Source organism: Delphinapterus leucas, chromosome 6 (genome assembly GCF_059928025.1).
Source record: "Delphinapterus leucas isolate spDelLeu-1000000601 "Yukka" chromosome 6, BTC_Dleu_Yukka2, whole genome shotgun sequence".
NCBI lineage: Eukaryota > Metazoa > Chordata > Mammalia > Artiodactyla > Monodontidae > Delphinapterus > Delphinapterus leucas.
In genome coordinates this window covers 72,004,163-72,028,349 of record NC_143134.1, presented here as the reverse complement: position 1 = coordinate 72,028,349, position 24,187 = coordinate 72,004,163, and the positions used below count along the sequence as shown (strand labels likewise).

At 40.0% G+C, this 24,187-nt stretch overlaps 1 pseudogene; it reads left to right on the top strand.

The window, feature by feature from the left end:
- The first annotated feature begins 14,921 nt into the window (after nt 1–14,921).
- LOC149748969 (uncharacterized) lies at nt 14,922–22,023 on the top strand (annotated as a pseudogene).
- Nucleotides 22,024–24,187: the final 2,164 nt, after the last annotated feature.

Below are 24,187 nucleotides of genomic sequence, written 5' to 3'. Positions count from 1 at the left end.
TTTCACAAGGGGAACGTCTCTAAATTAAAATTTTTATTAAAATATGAGAGACAGATACATGCCCAAATCATAAACATACAGCTGGATGAAAACTCCACAGCCAGCACCCAGATCAAGAAGTAGACACTACTGGGGTCCCAGATGCCCCTCCTATCAGTTACCCTGTACATTGGAGAGTAACTATTCTCATGATTTCTAACACCATACATAACTTTTACCTGCTTTTTGAGCTTATATAAATGGAATTCTACATCATTTATTTCTGGCTTCCTTCACTCAACATTACGTTTGTGAAATTCATTCACAGTCAGTCAGTCTCACTGTTGTATAGGATTTATTTATTTTAAATGCCATGATTTACTTACCCATTCTATGGTTACGAGACATTTGGGTTATTTACAGTTTGGGACTAATCCAGAAAATGCTGCTTTGAACATTCTTGTACATGTCTTGCATATGTTGGGATTATACCCAAGAGTGAAATTTTTATTGGAAATATTTTTGAGTGCTTGCTATTGACTGGAAACAAAGTAGGCTAGGCACTGGAATAAAGTCATAGAAAAACCCAGCCCTTGCTTGCAAGGACCTCAAGACCCAATCAAGGACAGAGATGGGCCAGCAAATACTCTTAGCTGTTTGTAGGGGTCATGTGTGAGAGAGCCTTGGACTGAATGGGGGGGACAAGGGAGGTGAGAGGGAGGGAGGGAGAGGCAGAAAAGGTTTCTCTCAGTAGGGATGACACTCAAATTGAGTTTTGAAAGACAAGGAGGCATTGACAGGGGGACCAAGGGGAGAAGGGAAGGGAACAACCTGTGGAAAAGCAGATGCAAGTGAGAAAGCAGGTCAAGTCCAAATACAGTGTGTTAGAGAAATAGCAGAAGGTGGGAAGTCTGTGGTGACAGTGAGGGCTAACTCGGTAAGTTGGGGGCATATCACGAAGGACCCGGCTAGCCATCCAAGGAATACATATATTATCCTGAATGTGATGGGAAGCCACAGAAGATTCAAGGGCCATGGAGTGACAAGATCAGTTCATTCAGGTGGCTCTGCAAAGGCAGGACTGGAGAGGAAGAACCAAGGAGTTGGAAAGGGACCAGAGAGTGTGCTTTATCTGGAAAGGGGAAAAGAAATATGGTATCTTAGCAGATGGAAACTTGGTGATTCTTTGAAGGTCTGCCGGTGGCCCAATATCGTGGCCAAATGGAACAGGCTTCTAATGGAATACAGAGTGTATGTTGGGGGTTGGGGGGTGGGGGGCAGGGAGGTGTGGATGTGTGTGGGTTCCATGTTTCAATGTGTAGAAACCACACACAGTAATTCATGCAGAAGGCTTTGGGGGACAGCAGGCCACCTGCTGACATCCAGACTGGTGCAGGCAAGGAGCCCTCTGCTTGATTGCAGAAAGGCAAACCATATGTGTGAGGAGTTCCAGCCAAAAAACCAGTGCACTACAACTTGGGTCTGGAACAGGATCTCATCACTCCCCATCCGCACTGGAGACTAAGATGGAATGTTGAGTGGAAACCAGCCAGTTCGAATCCCACCCAGCTCCCTGCTAGACTCCTGAGGGGATTCTAGAAAAGTTTCCAAGCCTTTGTTTTCATGATTCAAATCATAAGTTCAGTAGCAATATTTGTATGTAAACTTACCTAATGTGGTGGCCTGGATGGAGCCCAGAAACTTGGCATTAGGACTCAGTATGGACATTTGACAGAGCAGAGAGGTGTGTAAAATATGATGGAAAGATGCTGATTACTTTATTAAGTTCAATTTTATATTTAAAAAATAAATTTCCTACTCATTCTTCTAAGAATAAAATTGGTAATATATTAGAAAGTATGAAAAAGTCATAAGTAGAAAACATTTGCCACATGTTTCACTGGCCAAAGAAAACTATAAGGAGAGAGTTTTCAGTCCTTCCTCCTTTTTTCCTTTATTTATATCCTTTATTCTTTTAATTTATACATAGTTGTAATCTTTTTGCCATATTCGGTATTATCTCATATTAAGTTTTATCAACAAATCATTGTATCTTATTTTTGTTAAAAAATAAAATTTCATTACAAAATTTATAAGCAATACTATGCAAAAAGAAAACTAACCATAAGTTCCAACCACCCAGAGATAATCATTACCAATTCTTAGTACAACTCTTTCTTGGCATTTTATGTGTTCTGATCTATAATTTAACAAAATTATAATATTTCACCTATTTTTCATTTCTTATTATTACCTATATATTATTAATATTTTTGCTAACTATATTCCATTGTATAGCACCATGTTGTATTAGTTCCTATTTGGGGATATTTAAGTTCCCAATTTTTTCTTAATATAAACAATGTTACACTTGTTCAATTTTTAAAAAAATATATTTCTATATGGATTTGCTGAGCAAAAAAAAAAAAAGAATTAAGGCTTTGCTTACATACTACCAACTTTCTGTCTAGAAGCTATGTACCAACTTATACTACCAACAGCAAAGTTATGCCCATTTCTCCACAATTTCACCAACACTGGGTATTATCAATCTTTTTTTACTTCAACTAATTTTTATCAGAGGAGTGAAAAGGAAATTTTATTATTTCCTTTAATACTAATAAGGTTAAATATTTGTGTTTGTGGTACATTTTTATTTCTTTTGTAAACCACCTGCTCAAACATAATTTTTAAGCTGGCATAGTTCTGTCATGTGGATATAGCATTATTTATCTAAGCATTTTCTATCGAAAAGGGAAAGCCAAATATATGTGTAAGGAGTTCAAGCCAAAAAGCAAATGCATTTCTACATGTGTCTGAAACAATTTGCCAAGATCTTAGTGCCCTCTGTCCCTTCTGGAGACTTGCAGATTTCCACATATATCTATATAATGCTGGAATGAATATCTTTGAATATATAGGCTTTTTAATTTAATTTTTATTTTATATTGGAGTATAGTTGATTTACAATGTTGTTAGTTTCAGGTGTACAGCAAAGTGATTCAGTTATATGTATACATATATCCATTCTTTTTCGGATTCTTTTTCCATATAGGTTATTACAGAATATTGAGTAGAGCTCCCGGTGCTATAAAGTAGGTCCTAGTTGATTATCTATTTTATATATAGTAGTGTGTATATGTTAATCCCAAACTGCTAATTTATCCCTCCCACCCACGTTTTTCCTTTGGTAACCGTAAGTTTGTTTTTGAAGTCTGTGAATCTGTTTTATAAATAAGTTCATTTGTATTATTTTTTTTAGATTTCACATGTAAGTGATATCATATGATATTTGTCTTTCTCTGTCTGACTTAGTTCACTTAGTATGATCATCTCTAGGTCCATCCATGTTGCTGCAAACGGCATTATTTCATTCTTTTTTATGGCTGAGTAATACTCCATTGTGTATATGTACGACATCTTCTTTATCCATTCATCTGTCGATGGATATTTAGGTTGCTTCCATGTCTTTGCTTTTGTAAATAGTGCTGCAATGAACACTGGGGTGCATGTACCTTTTCAAGTTATGGTTTTCTCCAGATATATGCCCAGGAGTGGGATTGCTGGATCATAGGTAGTTTTATTTTTAGTATTTTAAGGAACCTCCATACTGTTCTCCATAGTGACTGTACCAATTTACATTCCCACCAACAGTGTAGGAGGGTCCCCATTTCTCCACACCTTCTCCAGCATTTATCATTTGTAGATTTTTTTGATGATGGCCATTCTGACCCATGTGAGGTGATCTCTCACTGTAGTTTTGATTTGCATTTCTCTCATAATTAGTGATGTTGAGCACCTCTTCATGTACTTTTTGGCCATCTGTATGTCTTCTTTGGAGAAATATCTATTTAGTTCATACGACCGTTTTTTTGATTGGTTTTTTTTTTTTTTGATATAGAGCTGCGTGAGCTGTTTTTATATTTTGGAGATTAACCCCTTGTCAGTCGCCTTGTTTGCAAATATATTCTCCCATCGTGTGGGCTATCTTTTCATTTTGTTTATGGCTTAAAAGCTTTTAAGTTCAATCAGGTCCCATTGATTTACTTTTGTTCTTATTTTGATTACTCTAAGAGATGGATCCAAAAAGATACTGCTGTGATTTATGTCATAGAGTGTTCTGCCTATGTTTTCCTCTAAGCGTTTTATAGCAGCTGGCCTTATATTTAGGTCTTTAATCCATTTTGAGTTTATTTTTGTGTATGTTGTTAGAGATGTTCTAATTTCATTTTTTTACATGTAACTGTCCAGCTTTCCCAGCACCATTTATTGAAGAGACTGTCTTTTCTCCATTGTATAGTCTTGCCTCCTTTGTTGTAGATTAATTGACCATAGGTGTGTGGGTTTATTTCTGGGCTTTCTGTCCTGTTTCATTGATCTGTTTTTCTGTTTTTGTGCTAGTACCATATTGTTTTGATGACTGTAGCTTGGTAGTATAGCCTGAAATCAGGGAATCTGATTCCTCCAGCCCCGTTTTTCTATCTCAGGATTGCTTTGGCAATTTGGGGTCTTCTGTGTTCCCATGCAAATTTTACAATTTTTTGTTCTAGTTCTGTGAAAAATGCCCTTGGTAATTTGATAAGGATTGCATTGAATCTGTAGGTTGCCTTGGTGAGTATAGTCATTTTGACAATATTGATTCTTCCAACCCAAGAACGTTGGTACATCTTTCCATCTGTTTGTGTCATCTTCGATTTCTTTCATCAGCATCTTATAGTTTTCAGAGTACAGGTCTTTTGTCTTCTTAAGTAGGTTTATTCTTAGGTATTTTATACTTTTTGATGCCATAGTAAATGGGATTGTTTCCTTAATTTCTCTTTCTGACCTTTAGTGTATAGAAATGCAACAGATTTCTGTGTATTAATTTTGTATCCTGAAACTTTACCAAATCATTTTTTAGCTCTAGTAGTTTTCTGGTAGCATCTTTAGGATTCTCTATGTATAGTATCATGTTATCTGCAAACAGTGACAGTTTTACTTCTTCTTTTCCAGTTTGTATTCCTCTTATTTCTTTTTCTTCTCTGACTGCCGTGGCTAGGACTTCCAAGACTATGTTGAATAACAGTGGTGAGAGTGGACATCCTCGTCTTGTTCCTGATCTTAGAGGAAATGCTTTCAGTTTTTCACCACTGAGAATGATGTTAGCTGTGGGTTTGTCATACATGGCCTTTATCATGTTGAGGTAGGTTCCCTCTTTGCCCACTTTCTGGAGAATTTTAATCATAAATGGGTGTTGAATTTTGTCAAAAGCAAAAATTTTCTGCATCTATTGAGATGATCATATGGTTTTTATCCTTCAGTTTGTTGATGTGGTGTATCACACTGATTGATTTGCGGATATTGAAAAATCCTTGCATCCCTGGGATAAATCTCACTTGATCATGGTGTATGAGCCTTTGAATGTGTTGTTGGATTCGGTTTGCTAGTATTTTGTTGAGGATTTTTGCACTTATGTTCTTCAGTGATATTGGCCTGCAATTTTCTTTTTTTGTGTATGTGGTTTTTTTGTGTTTGGCTATTTAGGATAAACTCCTAGAAGTGGTGCTATTAGTTCAAAAAGTATGGCTATTGTAACTATTCTAATTACACTCAGTATTACTTTAATGTAGAGTTAGCCTTTATTATAAGAGTTAAACAACCACTAATCTGAAAACAGATGTCCATAAAGGTAGACTAAATTTCTTATATTGGTGGGTTAAGGTTTGTTTTGTATTTAATATGATATACCAAGTAAGACAGAAAGCATGTCTTGCCAAACACTCTGAAAATTTGGAACATTCATTAGTCTCATCAAACACACACCCAGGATTCTGAAGGTGTGAGGCAGAATGATGTGCCCTCTGGTTCTAGTCATAGGTACACTGGAGAAGACGGAAATGGGAAAAGATTTCGGAGGTCAGAGATACTTGTACTAACTCCTTTGCCTTGTTCTTTTGGGATCATCTTCTGGCACCATTTAGCATGGATTCTTAGTTATGGATCCAACCTCTCCATTTTTTTTTTTTTTAGGGGTAATCTCACTAAAATACATCAGAGAACAATGTGTGTGAGCATACCAATGTATGTATTTGTTTATGTATTTGGTGCTAAGGAAAGAGGGTTTTAAACATACTTGATGACCCGAGAAGCTTTTTAAAATGCACATTCCTGAACAACATGCAAGACATCTGGGGTAAAACCATAATCCTGTAGTTTAATGTGCTTCTCAAGTGATTCTGATGATAAGTGAGAATTGTCTTCTGGTCTCTATTTCATTGATATCCTCTATTATTCTAATGATTGTTCCTTTGCATGTTATCTGTCTTTTCTCCCTACTTGCTTTTCAACTAGAGTTTGTTTTTCTTCAGTGTTCCAGTCTTCACAGGATTAGCAGTGGATTTCTATATTGTGCAAGACTCAGTGTGGTTCTTCAGACTGAGGTTTAATGGCTTTTCTTAGTTCTGAAAAATTCATAGCTATTTTCCCTTAAAATATTGCCCCTTCCCCATTTTCTCCTTCGGAAATTCCCATTAGACGCAAATTGAAACTTCTAGTTTAATCATCCATTTATCCTAACCTCTCTTTTGGGTTTCATATCTCTTTATCTCCCTCTGGGTAGTTTTCTCAGGTACATCTTTCATATCATCAATTCTCTCTATAACTAACTGTCCCAATCTGCTCTTAAATTGGTCATTGTGTTTAATTTTATTCACAACTCTTCATTTTGAATCGCTCTATTGGGTTGTGTTTCATATCTGCTTGTTCTTTTTGAATGCCCTGGTTTTTTTATGAGGGTTGTTATTTCTCCTTTTATCTCTTCAATGATTGTAAATATACTTAACTTACAGACAGCTTTTGATCATTATATCTCAGGTTCTTGTGGTGCTGTTCCTCCCACATGTATCTGCTGACTCTCCCATGTTGTGAACCACTTTCTTACTTAATCTGTACTTTTTAATTGTGAGCATATTTTCGGCTAGGTTATATTTCCCTGTGGAATCTCTGTGTGTACTGTAAGATTTGGTGGTAACCATTCAGAGAAGTCTTACATTCGATTTTTCTGAGGATTCCAGGAGTTTCACTGGTCTGAAATATTTCCAGTATCTCCATAAGTATCTCCATTTGGGATTCCTATTCTATGAAAATAGTCTAAAATTTGGATTCTACACCTGTGCATAACATAGATTTTTAAATTGCCATTTATCGTGTGGAACTTCTTCCCATCCAGATATCTAATCAGTGAGAATTTTGCCACTTGCGTGTTTGTAGTAAGTGAACGATGTTTCATAGTCCCTTTATATGGTGGGAGCAGCTCTATTTCAGTTCCAACTCCTCACCTTTCACAGGCCCAAAGGCAAGTCTTTTGTTCTAGACATGTGTTAGAAACCACAGCCCCTAGCCGTTAGGTCATATAGCCATGTCTGATATCCTCTGTTTTGTTCTGGCATCAGCTCACGCACTTACCATATCGGTTATGAGACTCTTCTTTATTTTTGGCCTGTAAGAATTTCCTTTCTCTCTCCCTCTCTTTCTTCCTTGGCAATGTATATCAAATAGTTTTGTTATATTTTATCCAGCATTTCTTTCTGTGTGCATGTAGTACACAGAAGGGCGTCAATATGTTAAGTAGTTGAAACTACAACCCTGCATTAATCAGGTGTGGAGACCACCAGCAAGTGCAGTAGAGAATATGTGATCTTTGAAACTGGAACCAGAGTTTGAACTGTTTAACTTTACTACTTTCTACTTGAGTAAGCTCTGCTAAATCACATAATCTCTCTAAGCTTTATTTTTATCATCAGGAAACTAGGGATAATACTATTACTAGTTTTCCTTCTATGTTCTTCCTTATTGCTCTAAATTCCTTCCTTTATAAACTCAAGCCATTTCTCCACCCTCCATACCTACAAAGGCGGGAGCAGACTGCAAGTTTCTTGGAGGCAAGAACCATAGACTATTCAATATTTTCTCTTACAAAGCAAATAATGAAATAGTAGTTGATTGAAGGACCTTGTTAATTTCCTTTTATTAATGTACTTTTCCGTACCGACCCACCCAGAAAAACTGGTTAAAAAAAGACAGACCTGGGATTGGAAGAAATGAATTTCATTTCTCAAGAAGTTTCCAAGGGTGAAGTGCGGGGTAGACTACATTTCTGTGGAGTTTCACTCCGTAGAGTTCTCCTTCTCTTCCTAGGGTGCATGTGAGTGAAAACGTATATTGGTTTAGAGGTTCTGCTTGGATAAATGTTTCAGAGCCACTAAATCTGTCACAGTAGCTCTCAGGCTGAGCCAAGGTGAACGGTCACACAGTAATTTCTCCAGAGCCTCAGGTATCAGGCAGCACAAGCAGGGAGGTCCCTGGATTCCTGCTCACCTTATGCCCAGGAGCAGAGACATCACCCCACAGGCCTAGGAGGAGCTTTCCCCAAATGCTGTATTTACCATATGGTAAAATTCCTTGTCAAACAGCAGAGCAATGAGATGTAAAACACAATTAGAGAAAAAAACAGTAGCGCATAAAAATAACCAGTTCGCTCAGTGATGCTGGTGGTTGGTAGACTCCAGGTGAAAATCAGTAATCATTACAGAAGGCAACGTGGTGGCGGTGCTCAAAAAGTTCAGTGTACACGTCCTTTGTTTCAGCTACTCACTTCTAGAAGTATATGCCACAGGCACACTCACACAGAAGTATGAGGTTGTCCATGGCAGTTCAATTTTTAATTTTTAGCAGTTTCTCATAATGAAAAATGTGGAAGAGAATAAAAATTCTCATCAATTGGGAGCTGATAAGCGCCATCACACAATGGAGTGTTCTGTAGGTACTAAAATTACGCAGTAGATCTCTGGATGCGCAAACGGAAAGGTGTCCGAGATACGCTGCTTATAGTGACTGAGAGCGTGAACTTTGGAGCCAGTCTGCCTGAGCCCAAATGCCTGTGTGACACCAGGCAGATAGCTTCCCAGCTCTGTGCCTCAGTTTGCTCACGTATAAGATGAGGGTAACAGTAATATTTAAGCCATAGGGTTATTGTAAGCACCAAAATAAGTTCGTACATGAAGTGCTTACAACAACATCAGACTCACAGTGAAGTACTAAGCTATCATTATGTTAGCTATTATGTTAAGTTAGCTATTATGAGTAGTAACAGTAGTAGCTAAAAATAACTAATGCTAACTGCTTATTTCTGGGGCTTATACTTGTGGAGTTTGAGGTGAAAGAGTAGACTTTTCCATTTTCATTTTATATCATTTGGATTAGTTACAGTGAACACAGTACTTTTATTAAAAAGAATAATTAAAGTCATTATTCAGAAGTATACTGGATAAGAAGACACTTGTTTTGAAAGTTTGACATGTACCAGGGACTTAACCAAAATCACAGTTACTGACGGCTGTATATTTAATACATTAGAAACTGATTAAGCAATCCCTTACATTTAATCCCTTGTATCTGTAATGCATGTTACACTTAGCAAAATGTCTTCACATTCATGAGTTGATTTAATCCAACTAACTGGTTTATTAATAAGTTCACTTAGTCCCTGTGAAGTGAATTTTCATATTTGTTATTCCAAATAAAGAAGGGAAGAGAGGGACTTCCCTGGCAGTCCAGTGGTTAAGGCTCTGTGCTTCTATTACAGGGAGTGCGGGTTCCATCCTTGGTCGGGGAACTACGATCCCGCAAAGATCCTGCATTGGGCAAAAGATAGAAGAAGAAAAAAAAAAAGGGGAGAGAGAGGAAGTGAGAGGGAGTGCTTGAGAGGAAGTGAGAGAGAGTGGTTATTGGTTTTTTTGGTTTTGTTGTTGTTCTTTCCCTGCTCATGGCAAAGCTGGACAGGCTACGAAATTGAAGCTTAGAGTATTAAGGGCTTGCTTAAGCTCAGACAGCTTCTGAGTAACAGAATGGACGAAAAACCAGGTTTCCCAGGGCGAAGGTCTTTCTGCCAAACCATGACTACCCTGTAAACTGGGCCACTACCATGATGACAAAATAGATTTATAATTCTACCCTACACATAAACACTATCATCAAGTATCTAGCTTGGTAAAAAGGTGGGTTTTTAGTGGGTCAGCAGGTGAGAACAGCCAAAAAGTCAGTTCTCTAAGTTTATAAACAAAGCTTATAACTGCCCCAGGAAAAGTATGACCTGTGTTAATGGCAAACTGACACAACAGAATGTAGAGTTGGCTCCTATCCCAAACATCCTTGGGTAGGATAACGCTAATAAGATATGACCCTAAGGTGAGATGATGAACTAATGAAATTGGCAGAGCCAAGAGTATAATTAAAGATAGTTGCTTTGAGATGTAGTTGAGGCCACTATAACAATGAACAAATTTAAAACAATAAGCCAAAGGGCCTGAGAACTACATCATCTTTGGCAAGTCGCTTTTCTCTCTGGTTTTCTCACCTCTGAAAGTGAGGAAGTCGGACTAGATGGCCTCTAAGGCCATCTGTTAATCCATTCATTCTACAAATAGGCACTGAGTGATTTTTTTTTTTTTTTTTTTTTTTAGTTCCAGGCACTGATGATACTAGTTGAGTAAAGATGGATGAGGTCACTACTCTCAAGGAGTGGTGGGCGTTAGACAGACAATAAACAAACAAGAAAAATATCAGAGAGTAATAAGTGTTATCCATAGAATTAAAATAGGCTGACAGTAGAGAAAATGACTGAATAAGTACTCTAGGTGGGTACCCTGGGAAGGATTCTCTGAGGCGGTGACTTTTTAGATAAGAAGAGAATATTGAATGTGCGCTGTGAGAATGAGAGAGAAGCTCATTCTAGGCAGAGGAAGAGCTGGGTCAAAAACTCTAGGGAAGGAATGAGCCTGGTGTTGTGAGGAACCAAAGGAAGGGTTGGTAGACCAGAGCTAGGACATGTAGGGTTCTGTAAATCATAAAGACTTGGAGGATCTTAAGCAGTGGCGTGATCTGATTTATGCTTCTAAAAGTTTGCTATGTGCAAGCTTGGAAGCAGGGATCCCAGGTAAGAAGCTACCGCAGTAGCCTAGAAGAAATATTATGATGTCTTTGTCTAAGGTAAGAGTCAAGAAAATGCAGACAATTGGACAGATTCAAGGTATTAGGGGAGTAGAACCCATAGTGTTTGTAGATAAATAGTTTTCGTGGGTAAAGTGAAAGAAATGAATCAAGGGTAATTGTCAGATTAGGAGCTTGAGCAAGTAGCTGGATTTTGGTGCCAATTTTCCAAAATGGGAAGAAAGAGGTATGTAAGGGGTAATTAGGATGTTATCCAGACAGCAGTGACTCAAGAGTTCTGCATTGGTCATGCTAAGCACTAGACGCCTATTGAACATTTGTATGAAGATGTCAAGGAGGCAACTAGAGTCAGGAGTCCTGGGGATACAACACAGTTAAAGATAAATGTCTGGGAGTCATTAGCATAAACATATGGACTAGACGGAATCACCTAAAGAGACCTGGTAGACAGAAGAGAAGAGGTGAGTACAGGATCCTGAAGCACTCTTACATTAGAGGTCAGGTTGAGGAGGTGGACCTAACACAGGAGGAGAGAAAAGAGTGGCCAACGTGATCGGAGGTAGCAGCAATATTGGGAGAATGTGGTATCCAGGGAAACTTTAAGAAGCAGAAACCAATCCAGTGTATTAAATGCTGCTAGGAGGTCAAGTTACAATAATACCAGAAAGATCAAGTATGTGAGTCCACATAAAGGTAATCATGTTTAAGGATCCAGCTCTGTCTACAACTAGTTTCTATAACCTTGAGGGCTTGGGGAGGAACTCTCAACAATATGTTAGACGAGAGGTTTAGAGTGTTAAATTGAAAGTCCATAGCGGGACAGTCTAGTGTGACTGTCCCAAAATGGAGAAAATCTCAAGCATCAAGAGGATAAAGAAACATGCGGTTTCAGCAGAGTCACCGAAACAAGGAGAAGGAGCTACATCAAGATAAATGTAATTATCGTGATGCGTAGAATGGATCTACATGCAGTAATTACAGAAATAAGGATTATATGTAAATTGGCACCAGTCCAGAAGTCAAGCTTCTTGCTAGCTATCATGTAACTGCTAGAGTTTTCACCTCTAATAGTTGGGTATGTGACACAAACTTAAGAATGCTTCTTCTGGGCTTCCCTGGTGGCGCAGTGGTTGAGAGTCCGCCTGCCGATGCAGGGGACACGGGTTCGTGCCACGGTCCGGGAAGATCCCACATGCTGCGGAGCGGCTGGGCCCGTGAGCCACGGCCGCTGAGCCTGCGCGTCTGGAGCCTGTGCTCCACAACGGGAGAGGCCACAACAGTGAGAGGCCTGCGTCCCGCAAAAAAAAAAAAAAAAAAAAAAAAGAATGATTCTTCTTTGGGCTAGAACTGTCTTCAGAATTCGTAAGAATTCATAAAGCTGATTATTCTGAGGACATATGTCAGCATGAACCTAATAGCTCTACCTTAAAATGGGTACGAATTTAGTAGTGGGGAGAGGAGACCATGATAAACAATACGCTGGGGAGACAGAGTCCAAGGTGCAGAAACAGCAGGAAGAGCTTTAGGAACCCACGCACATATCTCACAGTGAATTTTTTGTTGTTTGTTTGTGCTGCCGTAATAGAAGTTATCTCAATCTTCTCAAGACTTCAATACACATTTACACAAATAAATACGTCATGTGCTTAGAGAACACTCTGTAGGTCCTGACACGTAGGAATCTCCCAATTAAAAAGCCAACTCATCACCCAGTTACTCTACAGTGCACTTTACAGTTGACAAGCCAAGTCTAAGCACACAAGAGCTTCCAGCATTCTAACTTTTAAAATATGAACAGAAAACCAGTGATTGCTTGACAGTTGAAGAAAGCCTCTAACATAAAAGATAGAGACATCAAAACAGAAGCAAGGAGGAAAGAAAACTCAAAAAAGAAAGAACGCACTAAAAAGAAGAAAATTTTTAAAAACTTATATTTAATGACCTCAGAAAGAGAAGATAAGCTATCATTAAAACAAGGTCAGGATGCTATTAAGAAAAAGGAAAAGGAATAAGCAGACATTATTATTAGGATAAGAAAGCGTTCTTAGAAATGTAAATATGAGAGCTGAAATTACATGGATAAATATACATTTACATGCGTATTGTATATATATGGAAAACAGGAAAATACCTCAAAACCTTTAAAAAATGGGACAGAAAAAAAGATGAAACTAGAAGGCCAATCCCAGAGGCCCAACAGCCTACCGTAAGGATCCACAACAGAAAAATGTGAAGCGAAATAGTACAAGAACATTTTCTGGACCTGCAGAAAAGTCCTCCTGAACACCCAGCACAATAAATGAAAAATACCAACCACTGCTGTAAAATTTCAGAATACCAGGAAGATAGTAAAAGACAGATCACATGTAAACAATCGAGGATAAGAGGGCAGTGGACACTATACCCAGGGCTATCAAACTAGAATACAAACACTTGCTAACATTTAAGATCTAAAAATTATTTGTCTCCCATTCACCTTTTCTCAAGAAGTCTTCTAAAGGCCTGGCTTCCCCCTAAAGCAATAAGGTACACCCAAAAGAAGTGATATCCAGAAAATGAGGGATCAGTACAGAAAGGAGATATAGGAAATTCCCTTGACAATACTGAAAATCAACCCTACTATGACAGCAGATACAGGTATAGTAAACAAGCAAAATCCAGAGGAAAATGAGAGCACAGGGACATGCAGGAGAAAGAGTTCTAGTGTAAAAAAAAAAAACCGATTGCTTATCGGGTAAACTTGCTTGTGTAGAAAGTTTTCTCAAAGGCTGTGCTGCTTCAGTTTGGGAATGTGGATACAAAAGCCGGCCGGGCCGGGCTCAAATGCTGCCTCTGCCACAATGATCTTACATCCCCGTGAAGCACAGGCAGCCTCCCGGTGCTTCGTGTTTCCCATCTATAAAATATGGATCGTAATGTACCTACCGCACAGAGTTTCTTAAAAAATTAAATACACTACTTAATGTGTTAAAATAGTGTTTTGAATATTACAGGCACTCGGAGGGGCTGAGAAAACATTAACAACGTGTACAGAGAAAAGTAAGTACATTTCTAAAACATAAGTAATTATCAGCTCTAGGAAAAAAAATAACAATTGAATAAGAAAGGAAACGTAATGATAATAGACTCGGCTCAACAGTGAATATTCCATTGTCAGATAATACAAATAGTAAAAACTGTAGTGTAAAAAATTAGAAGGATGGAGGAAGGGTAAAGGGATATGAGATACCTCTTTACCACAATAGGAAGTGAATTAGAGGTAGGCATTCTATGTAGAATGAGGACTTAAATATTAAAATGAATGAAGAAATATGTTTATGAAGAAATATGTTTAAAATAGTCCTGCAAGAACAGGACATGGGTAATGATGGCCCTTTGGGTACCATGATAAGTGACTGAGTGAGTGAGACAGACGCAGGGGGACCAGGGACTGCTCTGCTGCTGGGCTTCCAGAGCACCAGCTTCCATGAGGGACCTGAGGGTGAGGGGTCCACCATGGGGTTGGCACTGCTGGGAACAATGCTAGGAAGGGAAGAGTTGCCCTCCTTAGCATTCCATCACACAAACCCCAAACATGGGTCTCGCCTATTCTGGGAAGGTTCTTTTCTGGTCTGGAATAGGGCCTGATGGGCAACCCCATCCTAAAAATTCATGGGGGAGAGCTTCCCTTTTTGACCTCCACCACCTAGGACATAGGCACCGCCTAGGACATAGGATAAGCTTGGCTCGACACTACCACCATTCATTTTCTTAAAAAAAAACATTACATTTTGGTTTGAAATCATAGTTTCTAAAACAACAAGTCATGACAAAATTGATATTTGAAGGCACCTGACCAACACGTAAATAAAGCAATCACTATCCCTGTTGTGCTCTGAAATTAAACAGATGAAAAGGATTGTGTCCATGACAAGTAGAAGAATGAGAGAGACCTGATATTGCCTGGGCTCCAGCTGATGTTTCAAAGCCAAGCAGTGAGTACCCTGACGACCGCCTCCAGGTATCAGTGCTGGCTGACACGCTTCCACCCCAGTGACCCATCGCTGGGCTTTGCCTTCATCCCTGGTACTCAGGTATCCTTGTGGTACTCAGCTCCCACACTGTCTTTTTTTTTTTGGTGGTACGCGGGCCTCTCACTGTTGCGGCCTCTCCCGTTGCGGAGCACAGGCTCCGGACGCGCAGGCTCAGCGGCCATGGCTCACGGGCCCAGCCGCTCCATGGCATGTGGGATCTTCCCGGACCGGGGCACGAACCCCTGTCCCCTGCATCGGCAGGCGGACTCTCAACCACTGCACCACCAGGGAAGCCCCCACACACTCTTTAAGGGCTGAATAAAACCACAAGACTAGCCAGCATGGAGGAAGTCACTTAATAAGCACTTTCCTATCTGGGGGGACAGATGTGTTTGGATTTCAGTGAAGGAAGTGAAATTTCAACAGCTGAGTTCAAGAAAGCTGCTCCAGAAACCCAGAGGGAGATGTAGGGGGTCTTGTGTTTTGTACCGTATCTTGGCAACCCTCCTGGCTGCTGCTGACCCATGGCAGAGGCCCGGCTCCTTTTGCAATGGGCCTCGAGGTGATCATATTTCCAACCATGTCAAAAGTGTGCTATAGTCACGGGACTCCTTGCTTGGGTCACAGAAACACCAAGACACCACCTGAGGATGAAATCCCACAGAAAATAGAAACCAATAGACATTTCACGGCACCCATGGGAAGTGAGGATTCCTCACACTGAAGAAACAAAATAAGTGCAGATGGATTTTTTTTTGAAATCCTGAGTAAATGGCCTTGGATTTACAATGCCCATGGATTTTTGGCGTTTTAACAATACGCAGGAATTTGGGGTTTAATTCCTCTAAGCATTTTCCTATAAAAGGGATTCACCCCAGCCGTTTTTTCTAGACAATATTTCACTTTCTCACTTTTTTCCCTCTAGGTTACAGCTATGATAAAAAGAAGGGAGACTGAGGAAGGGAACAAATATTTATAATGGCCTAGAAGCTTTGCCTGTCTACCATGCTCCTTCTCACAAATCCAAACACAGACCTTTGCTTCCTCTTATGCACTGCCACTAACAAAGAGATTGCATTCCATTTATTCATGGGATTCATCGAGGACGATACCATCAATTCAAACTGAGTGAATGCGCCCATCTCTTGGTTAATCAAGATTCTTGCTGCTGTGACTCATTTCTCTATTTTGCCAAGTATTTAAAACTCTTCATGATTCGTTGTTTCTTACCTTGCCCAATGAAAGTTGGCAAGCACTGCTATCCTCACTTAATAACCCACGTTACCCAGGGAATAGCCTGGATTAGAAGCTATGATACTCAAAGCTCCTGGATAAGCGCTCTGAGTCTCCTGTCTAGACTCGATGAATAATTCACAGGTCTAGTTGGTGGGTGTCCAGTTAGGAGCCTGGCAGAGTTGATTGCTTCAGAGCCAAGACATCCAGGGCCTTACTCTTGCCTCATTTTCCTCCTTTCTCTCCGACTGCTGCTTCTAAAGGGAAATCCTCTCATTTCCCTGTTCTTTTAAGAGTTGGTACAGCACAAGATTCTGGTGCCAGCCCTCTCCTTGGTTATTCTCTTCACTCATTCAGCCAAAGAGCATTTGAACTCCTAGCACATGGGCATGGCAATTGCCTGTCGGCTTTCAGGTCTATTTCTGGCTCTTCCCCTGTTCTGCTGTGTACTATAGGCTCCCTTGCCCTCTAGCTTCTGGTGATTACTTCCAACTTACGGGAGGTACGGTGTAAAATTGGAGGGAGGGAAAAAGAAAGACCACCAGATATTTCTTTCTCTCCCTCTTGCCCATCCTTCCTGTGAGCTTCAGGTCCTGGATCTCACTGGTCAACCCTCTGCACAGCCCCTACATGGTTCTAGCTCCTGTCAGATGATGGGTTCCCTTCCTCCACGGCCCCTCCAGCCCTAGTGGTGGTAGCTAGCAGCTTCCTTTCTCCTTGTTTGGCTTGCCAGCTTTTCCATCACCCTTTTATCTGTATTAAATTATTAAACCCCATCTGCGTGCAAGATTTAGAGGACTGTTTTCCTGGCTCTATCCTGACTGACACAGACACCATTCTTCGTTACAAGCTACAGAAACCACCCTTGACATGTTGGCAGGATAGGATTTTACCACGAAAGCTATTGGAGAGATCAAAGAATCTCCGAGAGGACCCCAGGACCCAGCTCCGAGACTACAAGGGAAAGAACAGTGCTCGAAAATCTCCAGGCGACACTGTGTGGGGGCAGCCATGCTCGATGTCGTGGGTCGTGCCATGTGTGCCAGCAACACCGGATGCTGCAAGGTGCCATTCAGCTACCATCTGTCAACAGAATCAAATCTGGGCATCTCCTACTTCTTCATGACATTAGCTTCCCATTTGGAGAGCGTGGAGATGGGTACATCTAATGCTCAATGCCCAGGTCATGTGCCCAACCCTGGCCACAAGTGTATCTGACATTCTCCATTCCTGTCAGGGGAGACAGGCTCTTTATAGGCAGAATTCCCTAAACATACGATAGAGATTTGGATGCCTGAGTAGACCTTGAGACAAGGATTCAAGTGTAAGTGGTTTCTCTGGGAGTTGTGAAAATCCCAGGAATCACTGGTAAGGAAGTGGGGAAAGGAAGGGAGGGTAACTTATCGATCGAGTTATTGCTATGAGGTAACTAGATCTAAACCCTCTACAGGGGACTTGGAGCCAGTGTAGAAGACATGTCTCAGAGTCATTCCAGGGCCTAGGAGCTGAGTTATTTATACACCAGGTCTATCCCAAGCTGCTGCGAGCAGCTGGGGTGGGCCTTAATTCTCCTGCACCCCCAGCTTCCCTCCCCTACTAGTGAGCTGAGGGGCCCTCATCGGCCAGAGCAAACCTTCAGGCAAATAAAAGCAGTGGGGAGAGCAGCTGAAAAGGTAAGGGAGAGATGATGCGACAGGGAACCTACCACATCAGCCACGGTGGATAAGAAGAGCGAAGGTCCACTAGGAACTGCTCAGCGTTGAAGATATGACAGTGGATAAGAGAGAAGCATGCCTGGCCTCACGAAGCTCATGGTCTCAAGACTCAGACATGACAACAGGCAAGTACAATATACAGTGGGACAAGAGCGGTAATACAGGCAGCCCTACGCAGCTAGAGGTAGACCTCAAGCCTCTAAGACCCAGGAGCACAGAGACAGCAACCTACTCATTTTCCCATCCCCATTGCCTAGGATGGTACCTATTCACTACATGTTTTCTGGCCCAAGATTGACCTGCCAGGCACAGTTCTGGTGTGTTAGATTCATGGTCTCTACGTAGGTGTGTCCCCACCTTACAGGGAAGAAAGTTAAGGCACTCGTGATTATTCCTCACCACCTGAGTACCCCGAGTGATTCTTCGCATTTCAGCTTTGATGTAATTTCTCCAGAAGTTTTGCCTGCATTTCCAAGCCTGGGCTAACCTACCGGAGAACTTACGCTCTGGAGTGTCACTGGCAACTCATTCTCAAGTATCCTCCTGAGCTAAGCTCTTAGCAGGAACCATATGTCCGTTTTGTTTAGCAACGTACACGCAGCATCCAGGCTAGTGCTGGCGCTTTCTAGACGTGCAAGCCTCCTGTATACTGATGACTTTTGGAATGATGTGAATAAATGAATAAGGCTCAGAGAGGTTGAGTAACCTGACCGGTCACACAGCTAAGACATGGCAGAATTGAGACTTGAACTGCAGTCTGTCTGACCCCCAAATATCTCCTATGCCTGGCTGAGCATTAAGCAACTTATCTGTCTATGGCAACTAGAAAATTTAACTTGGCTTAAAGGCTGCTGCTCTAAGGTCAGAAGTCATGGGGCAGGAAGTGTCTAAGAACTTCCCATATTCATGAGGCTGAGGAATGATCAAGCAGAACTCTGGACCTAAAGCTGGAAGAAGGTTTTTACAGGATATGGCAGGATGGGACAACCTTTAAAATTCCCTGAACATTCTGTAACACCATACACAAAAATAACCTCAAAATGGATTACAGACCTAAATGTAAGACCTGATACTCTAAAACTCTTAGAGGAAAACAGAGGCAGAACACTCTGGCATAAATCGCAGCAATCTAGAGTAATGGAAATAAAAACAAAAATAAACAAATGGAACCTAATTAAACTCAAAAGCTTTTGCACAGTAAAGGAAACCATAAACAAAACGAGAAAACAACCTACAGCATGGGAGAAAATACTCACAAGGCAACCGACAAGGAATTAATCTCCAAAATATACAGACAGCTCATACAGCTCAATATCAAATAAACAAACAACCCAATCCAAAAATGGGCTGAAGACCTAAATAGACATTTCTCCAGAGAAGACATACAGATGGCTAGATTCTCAACATCACTAATCATTAGAGGAATGCAAATCAAAGTTACAAGGAGGTATCACCTCACACCGGTCAGAATGGCCATCATCAAAAAATTTACAAAGAATAAATGCTGGAGAGGGTGTGGAGAAAAGGGAACCCTCTTGCACTGTAAATTGATACAGCCACTATGGAGAACAGTATGGAGGTTCCTTACAAAACTAAAAATAGAACTACCATACGACCCAGCAACCCCACTACTGGGCATATACCCTGAGAAAACCACAATTCAAAAAGAGTCATGTACCAAAATGTTCATTGCAGCTCTACTTACAATAGCCAGGAGATGGAAACAACCTCAATGTCCATTGACAGATGAATGGATAAAGAAGTGTGGTACATATATCTGATGGAATATTAGCCATAAAAAGGAACGAAGTTGGGTCATTCGTAGAGACGTGGATGGACCTAGAGACTGTCATACAGACTGAAGTAAGTCAGAAAGAGAAAAACAAATGTTGTATGTTAACGCATATATGTGGAATCTAGAAAAATGGTACAGATGAACCAGTTTGCAAGGTAGAAACAGAGACACAGATGTGGAGAACAAAGGTCCAGACACCAAGGGGAGAAAGCAGGGGCGGTGGGTGGTGGTGGTGGGAGGAGCTGGGAGATTAGGATTGACCTATATACACTAAGATGTATAAAATAGATAAGTAATAAGAACCTGCTGTATAAAATAAATAAAATCCAAAAAAGAAAAGATACACGCACCCCAAATGTTCACTGAAGCACTATTTACAATAGCCAAGACCTGGAAGCAGCCTCAGTGTCCATCAACACACGAATGGAAGATGTGGTACATACACACAATGGAATACTACTCATCCATAGAAAACAATGAAATAATGCCATTTGCAGCAACATGGATGGACCTGGAGATTATCATACGACGTGAAGTCAGTCAGACAGAGAAAGACAAATATATGATACCGCTTATATGTGGAATCTAAAAAAATGGTACAAATGAACTTATTTATGAAACAGATTCACAGACTTAGAAAACAAATTTATGGTTACCAAAGAGGAAAAGTAGGGGGGAGGGATAAATTGGAGTTTGGGATTAAAATATACACACTACTATATATAAAATACATAACAAACAAGGACCTACTGCATAGCACAGGGAACTATACTCAATATCTTATAATAACCTATAATGGAAAAGAATTAAAAAATCTCTCTCTCTCTCTATATATATGAATCACTTTTCTGTGTACCTGAAACTAACACATCATTATAAATCAACTATATTTAAATAAAGATCATACCTGTTTTTCTGAAAACTGGTGAGCTCACCTGAACGGAGAATATTGGAGGAAGAAGAGGAAGAACATTCTCTGCAGGATAGTGAATGAACACAGGCATTACCTGAGGTGTCCTGGAGAAGGATGCGGGAAGTCTGGACAGTGGCAGTGGGTATGCAGGAGACAGAGGGGCAGAGCATATACACACTGCTGTATATAACGTAGAAAACCAACAAGGACCTGCTGTACAGCACAGGGGACTCCGCTCAATCTTCTGTAATAACCTAAAAGGGGAAAGAATTAGAAAAAGAATGGATACGTGTAGAATGGATACATGTATAACTGAATCACTGTGCTGTACACCTGAAACTATGAAACTAACACAACATTGTTAACTGTACTCCAATATAAACATTTTTAGAAAAGACTTAACTTTCTAAGGTTTTTAATCTCTAGGTAAAAATGTTCCGTCTAGCACCAGCAATGATTGACGTCATTAGCTTACTAAACCAATTTTAAAATACTGGAAATAAAGTGATTGTAAGCAGCTGATCCATCATTTTTTTGCTCCTTTAAGACACTGCAGAAAAAGTCCTGACCCACTTCCAGCTTTCAGATGTTCACGGAGCCCCATTCAAAATGCAGGGGAAGAGGAGAGATGGTTTCGAAATCTCCAGTCAAAGCAATTCTTCTTCTGCCTTATTTACCAAGTTCTCATTCTCTCCTTTTGGCAAAATCAAAGAAAGTCATCCATCCTCCACGCATGCACTCTCCACACTTCCTTGATTCTAAAATAGCCAAGAAGCAGCATAGATTTATTAACAGCTTTTTGGCACGGGGAGGCCGGAGAAGGAAAAGACACGGAAAATGCGACACGAAATGTTCACAGGGATCACAATGCGCATAGCCCGATTTTAGAGTGTTAAAATGTGGCCCCAAGAAAGCCTTAGAAGTGAAAACACATGCTAATTAAATATAAAGTCTTCAAGTAGTATTAATGAAGAGCCTATATATTTTGTCCAAATGAGACTGCTAGATATAACCAAAAAAAGCGGGAACAAAAAGAGCTTTCACAGAAATTACAGTTTTGAAGAAGTAAATATGCATTTTTAAAATTTCCTTGCAGCATGTACAGTATTCAGATTTGTTTCTGAAAACTGGTAAATTGATTACATCAATCAATATTTACATGTATAATAATACAGGTGCTTTGACAATCAGTGTAAACTTTTCTTGGTAAAACTGAAGTAGGACCTAATTTCTATGTTAGCTCTTTTTCTTCTGGAGAAACATATGTCTGTGCCCCATCACTTTTTAAGTGGAAATCCATAAATGCAGCAAATCAGCTTAACAGCTCATCAGTCACCCTTTGACTCGATCGCTGATTCAGGAATTCAGAAGCGAACACTGGGTTGTAGTCATCCGGTTCGCACCACTTCAATATGTTCCAGCAAAGTCCACTCACAGTGCCCACCCATAGGGTTAGAAGGGCAACCAAAGGCAAAACACCTTTCTCAAAGGATCAGTATTTCATGAACCCCTCAAAGATCAATATATAATCTAAGATACCACACGGAGAATTAAAAGCAGGACAAAGACATTGAATGTATATACCAAATTAAGAGAAAGTGTGGAAGAAAACACTAAGATCAAGAATACATGCCCAAAAGGTACAGCACGTAGACTAGGAATAGAAAATACACTGATTTTCTGTTGCCCGGTCTTCTGGCCATAGCTGATCCCTAATCAACCTCAGAGCCAGATGCATCCTCAGAATCCATCTTAACGTACTTTTTCAAAAAGCCACTCCAGACAATTGGAAATAGAACCGAGACAGAATTCTTTGCCCCCACTGCTGAAGATTGAATATTTTAAGCCATGGATATCTCCCATTATCTCGTACGCTGGCTACACTTACCTACATCCTTGAATGTGCCAGGCAAGTTCAAGCATCTGTGCCTTTGTTTATTCTGTTTCCTCTATCTGTAGAAATCTTAGGTATCCTTTGTGGCTCTATACAAAAATTTCCACTTTTATGAGGCATGCCCCATTCATATCCTCTAACCATAATAAATTGTTTGTAGTTCTTCATTTACTTCATGAGTTCCAGCTAGAGGAGCCTAAAGGATGTAAAAGAAAAATTTTACCAGATAATGATAGTAATCATTATTATTATATATAACATTATTTACATATAAAATATATTTCAGCCCAAATACAAAGCTAGAGACAGAAATAATGATGAGAGTTATGAACTAAATCTCCCCCCCCTTTTTTTAATAAAGCTGTAGCTTCTACTGTAAAGTCAATATATGAAAGTTTAGATAAAGCCTGGATTCCTATTGTGAAAGGTAACAACGACAGAAATTCAAACATAATATCACTTTGTTTTGAGCTATATGAGCTATAAAAACCCTATCAAGGCAAAACATCTTACTTCACAAAAGTTACTTTAAAAGTTAGCAAATTCTCATTCAGTCATCCCCACCATGGGCTGACATCCAGAATCATAAGAGGGACTTTTGTAGAGTATAGATTCCTTGGCCTCATACTTGGCCTGTGAGCCAACATCTTTGGGGAGTGGAACAAAGAATCAGTATTTTATAAAAGCTCCCCCAGGTGAGCTGAAGAACAACCATGTTTATTGTCTTGGCTAATGGTTCGCATAATTGTCTGAGCTGGACATATCAGTAAATGTTCTTTACAAGGATACATCAATGAACATAAGAATCTGGGCTCACAATATTTGAATTCCATTTATGCTGTCAGTTTCAGGGAAGATACAGGCACTGACCTTGCTCCTTTTGTTACTTTGGCGCTGTAGTGGTGGGAGAGAACAGACTGGAAAAAGTTTCAAGTCTTTAACAAATTTCTGAAGAATAAAATGTTGACTGAGCTAAAACGAAATGTCTTATGGTTGTCTTGAGTCTAAACAAGAAAATATTAGGAGGCAAAACTTTGTTAAAATTCAATTTGACTGATTTACCCAACCAAGAATACAAGCTGTTTTTCACACTTTAAAAGGCAATGTGAAAGTCTGATTTTTTTCTTTTTTGTTTGTTTCACATGTCAATCACCAAAAGAGCTTCGTTTTTAAGACTTTGGTTACATGATGACCACATCTTCAATGAGGAAAGAACTTGGTTATGTTCAAAGAAATAAAAATTAACAGTAATAGAGTTTTTAAAAATTAGAATCCCTGCAGATCTAATTTATAGCTGATTTGGGGATAATCATACCGTAAAGTAAAAGGAGATTTGAACTTAGTAGACTCCATTAATTGGATGTTTTCTGACAATTCTCTAAGTGCCAGTCTATGTAAATATGTTTTCTATGCATGCATGCCCTAGTGGGAACCAAGGACACTAGGGATACAAATGAGTAAGTTGACTCAAACCTTAACAAAAAATGAGAAATGCATCTGACTCTCAACATATTAAACAACATAGCCTTGGGACTTCCTTGGTGGTGCAGTGGTTAAGAATCTGCCTGCCAGACACGGGTTAGAGACCTGGTCCATCCAGGAAGACCCCACGGGCTGCGGAGCAACTAAGCCCGTGTGCCACAAGTACTGAAGCCCGCG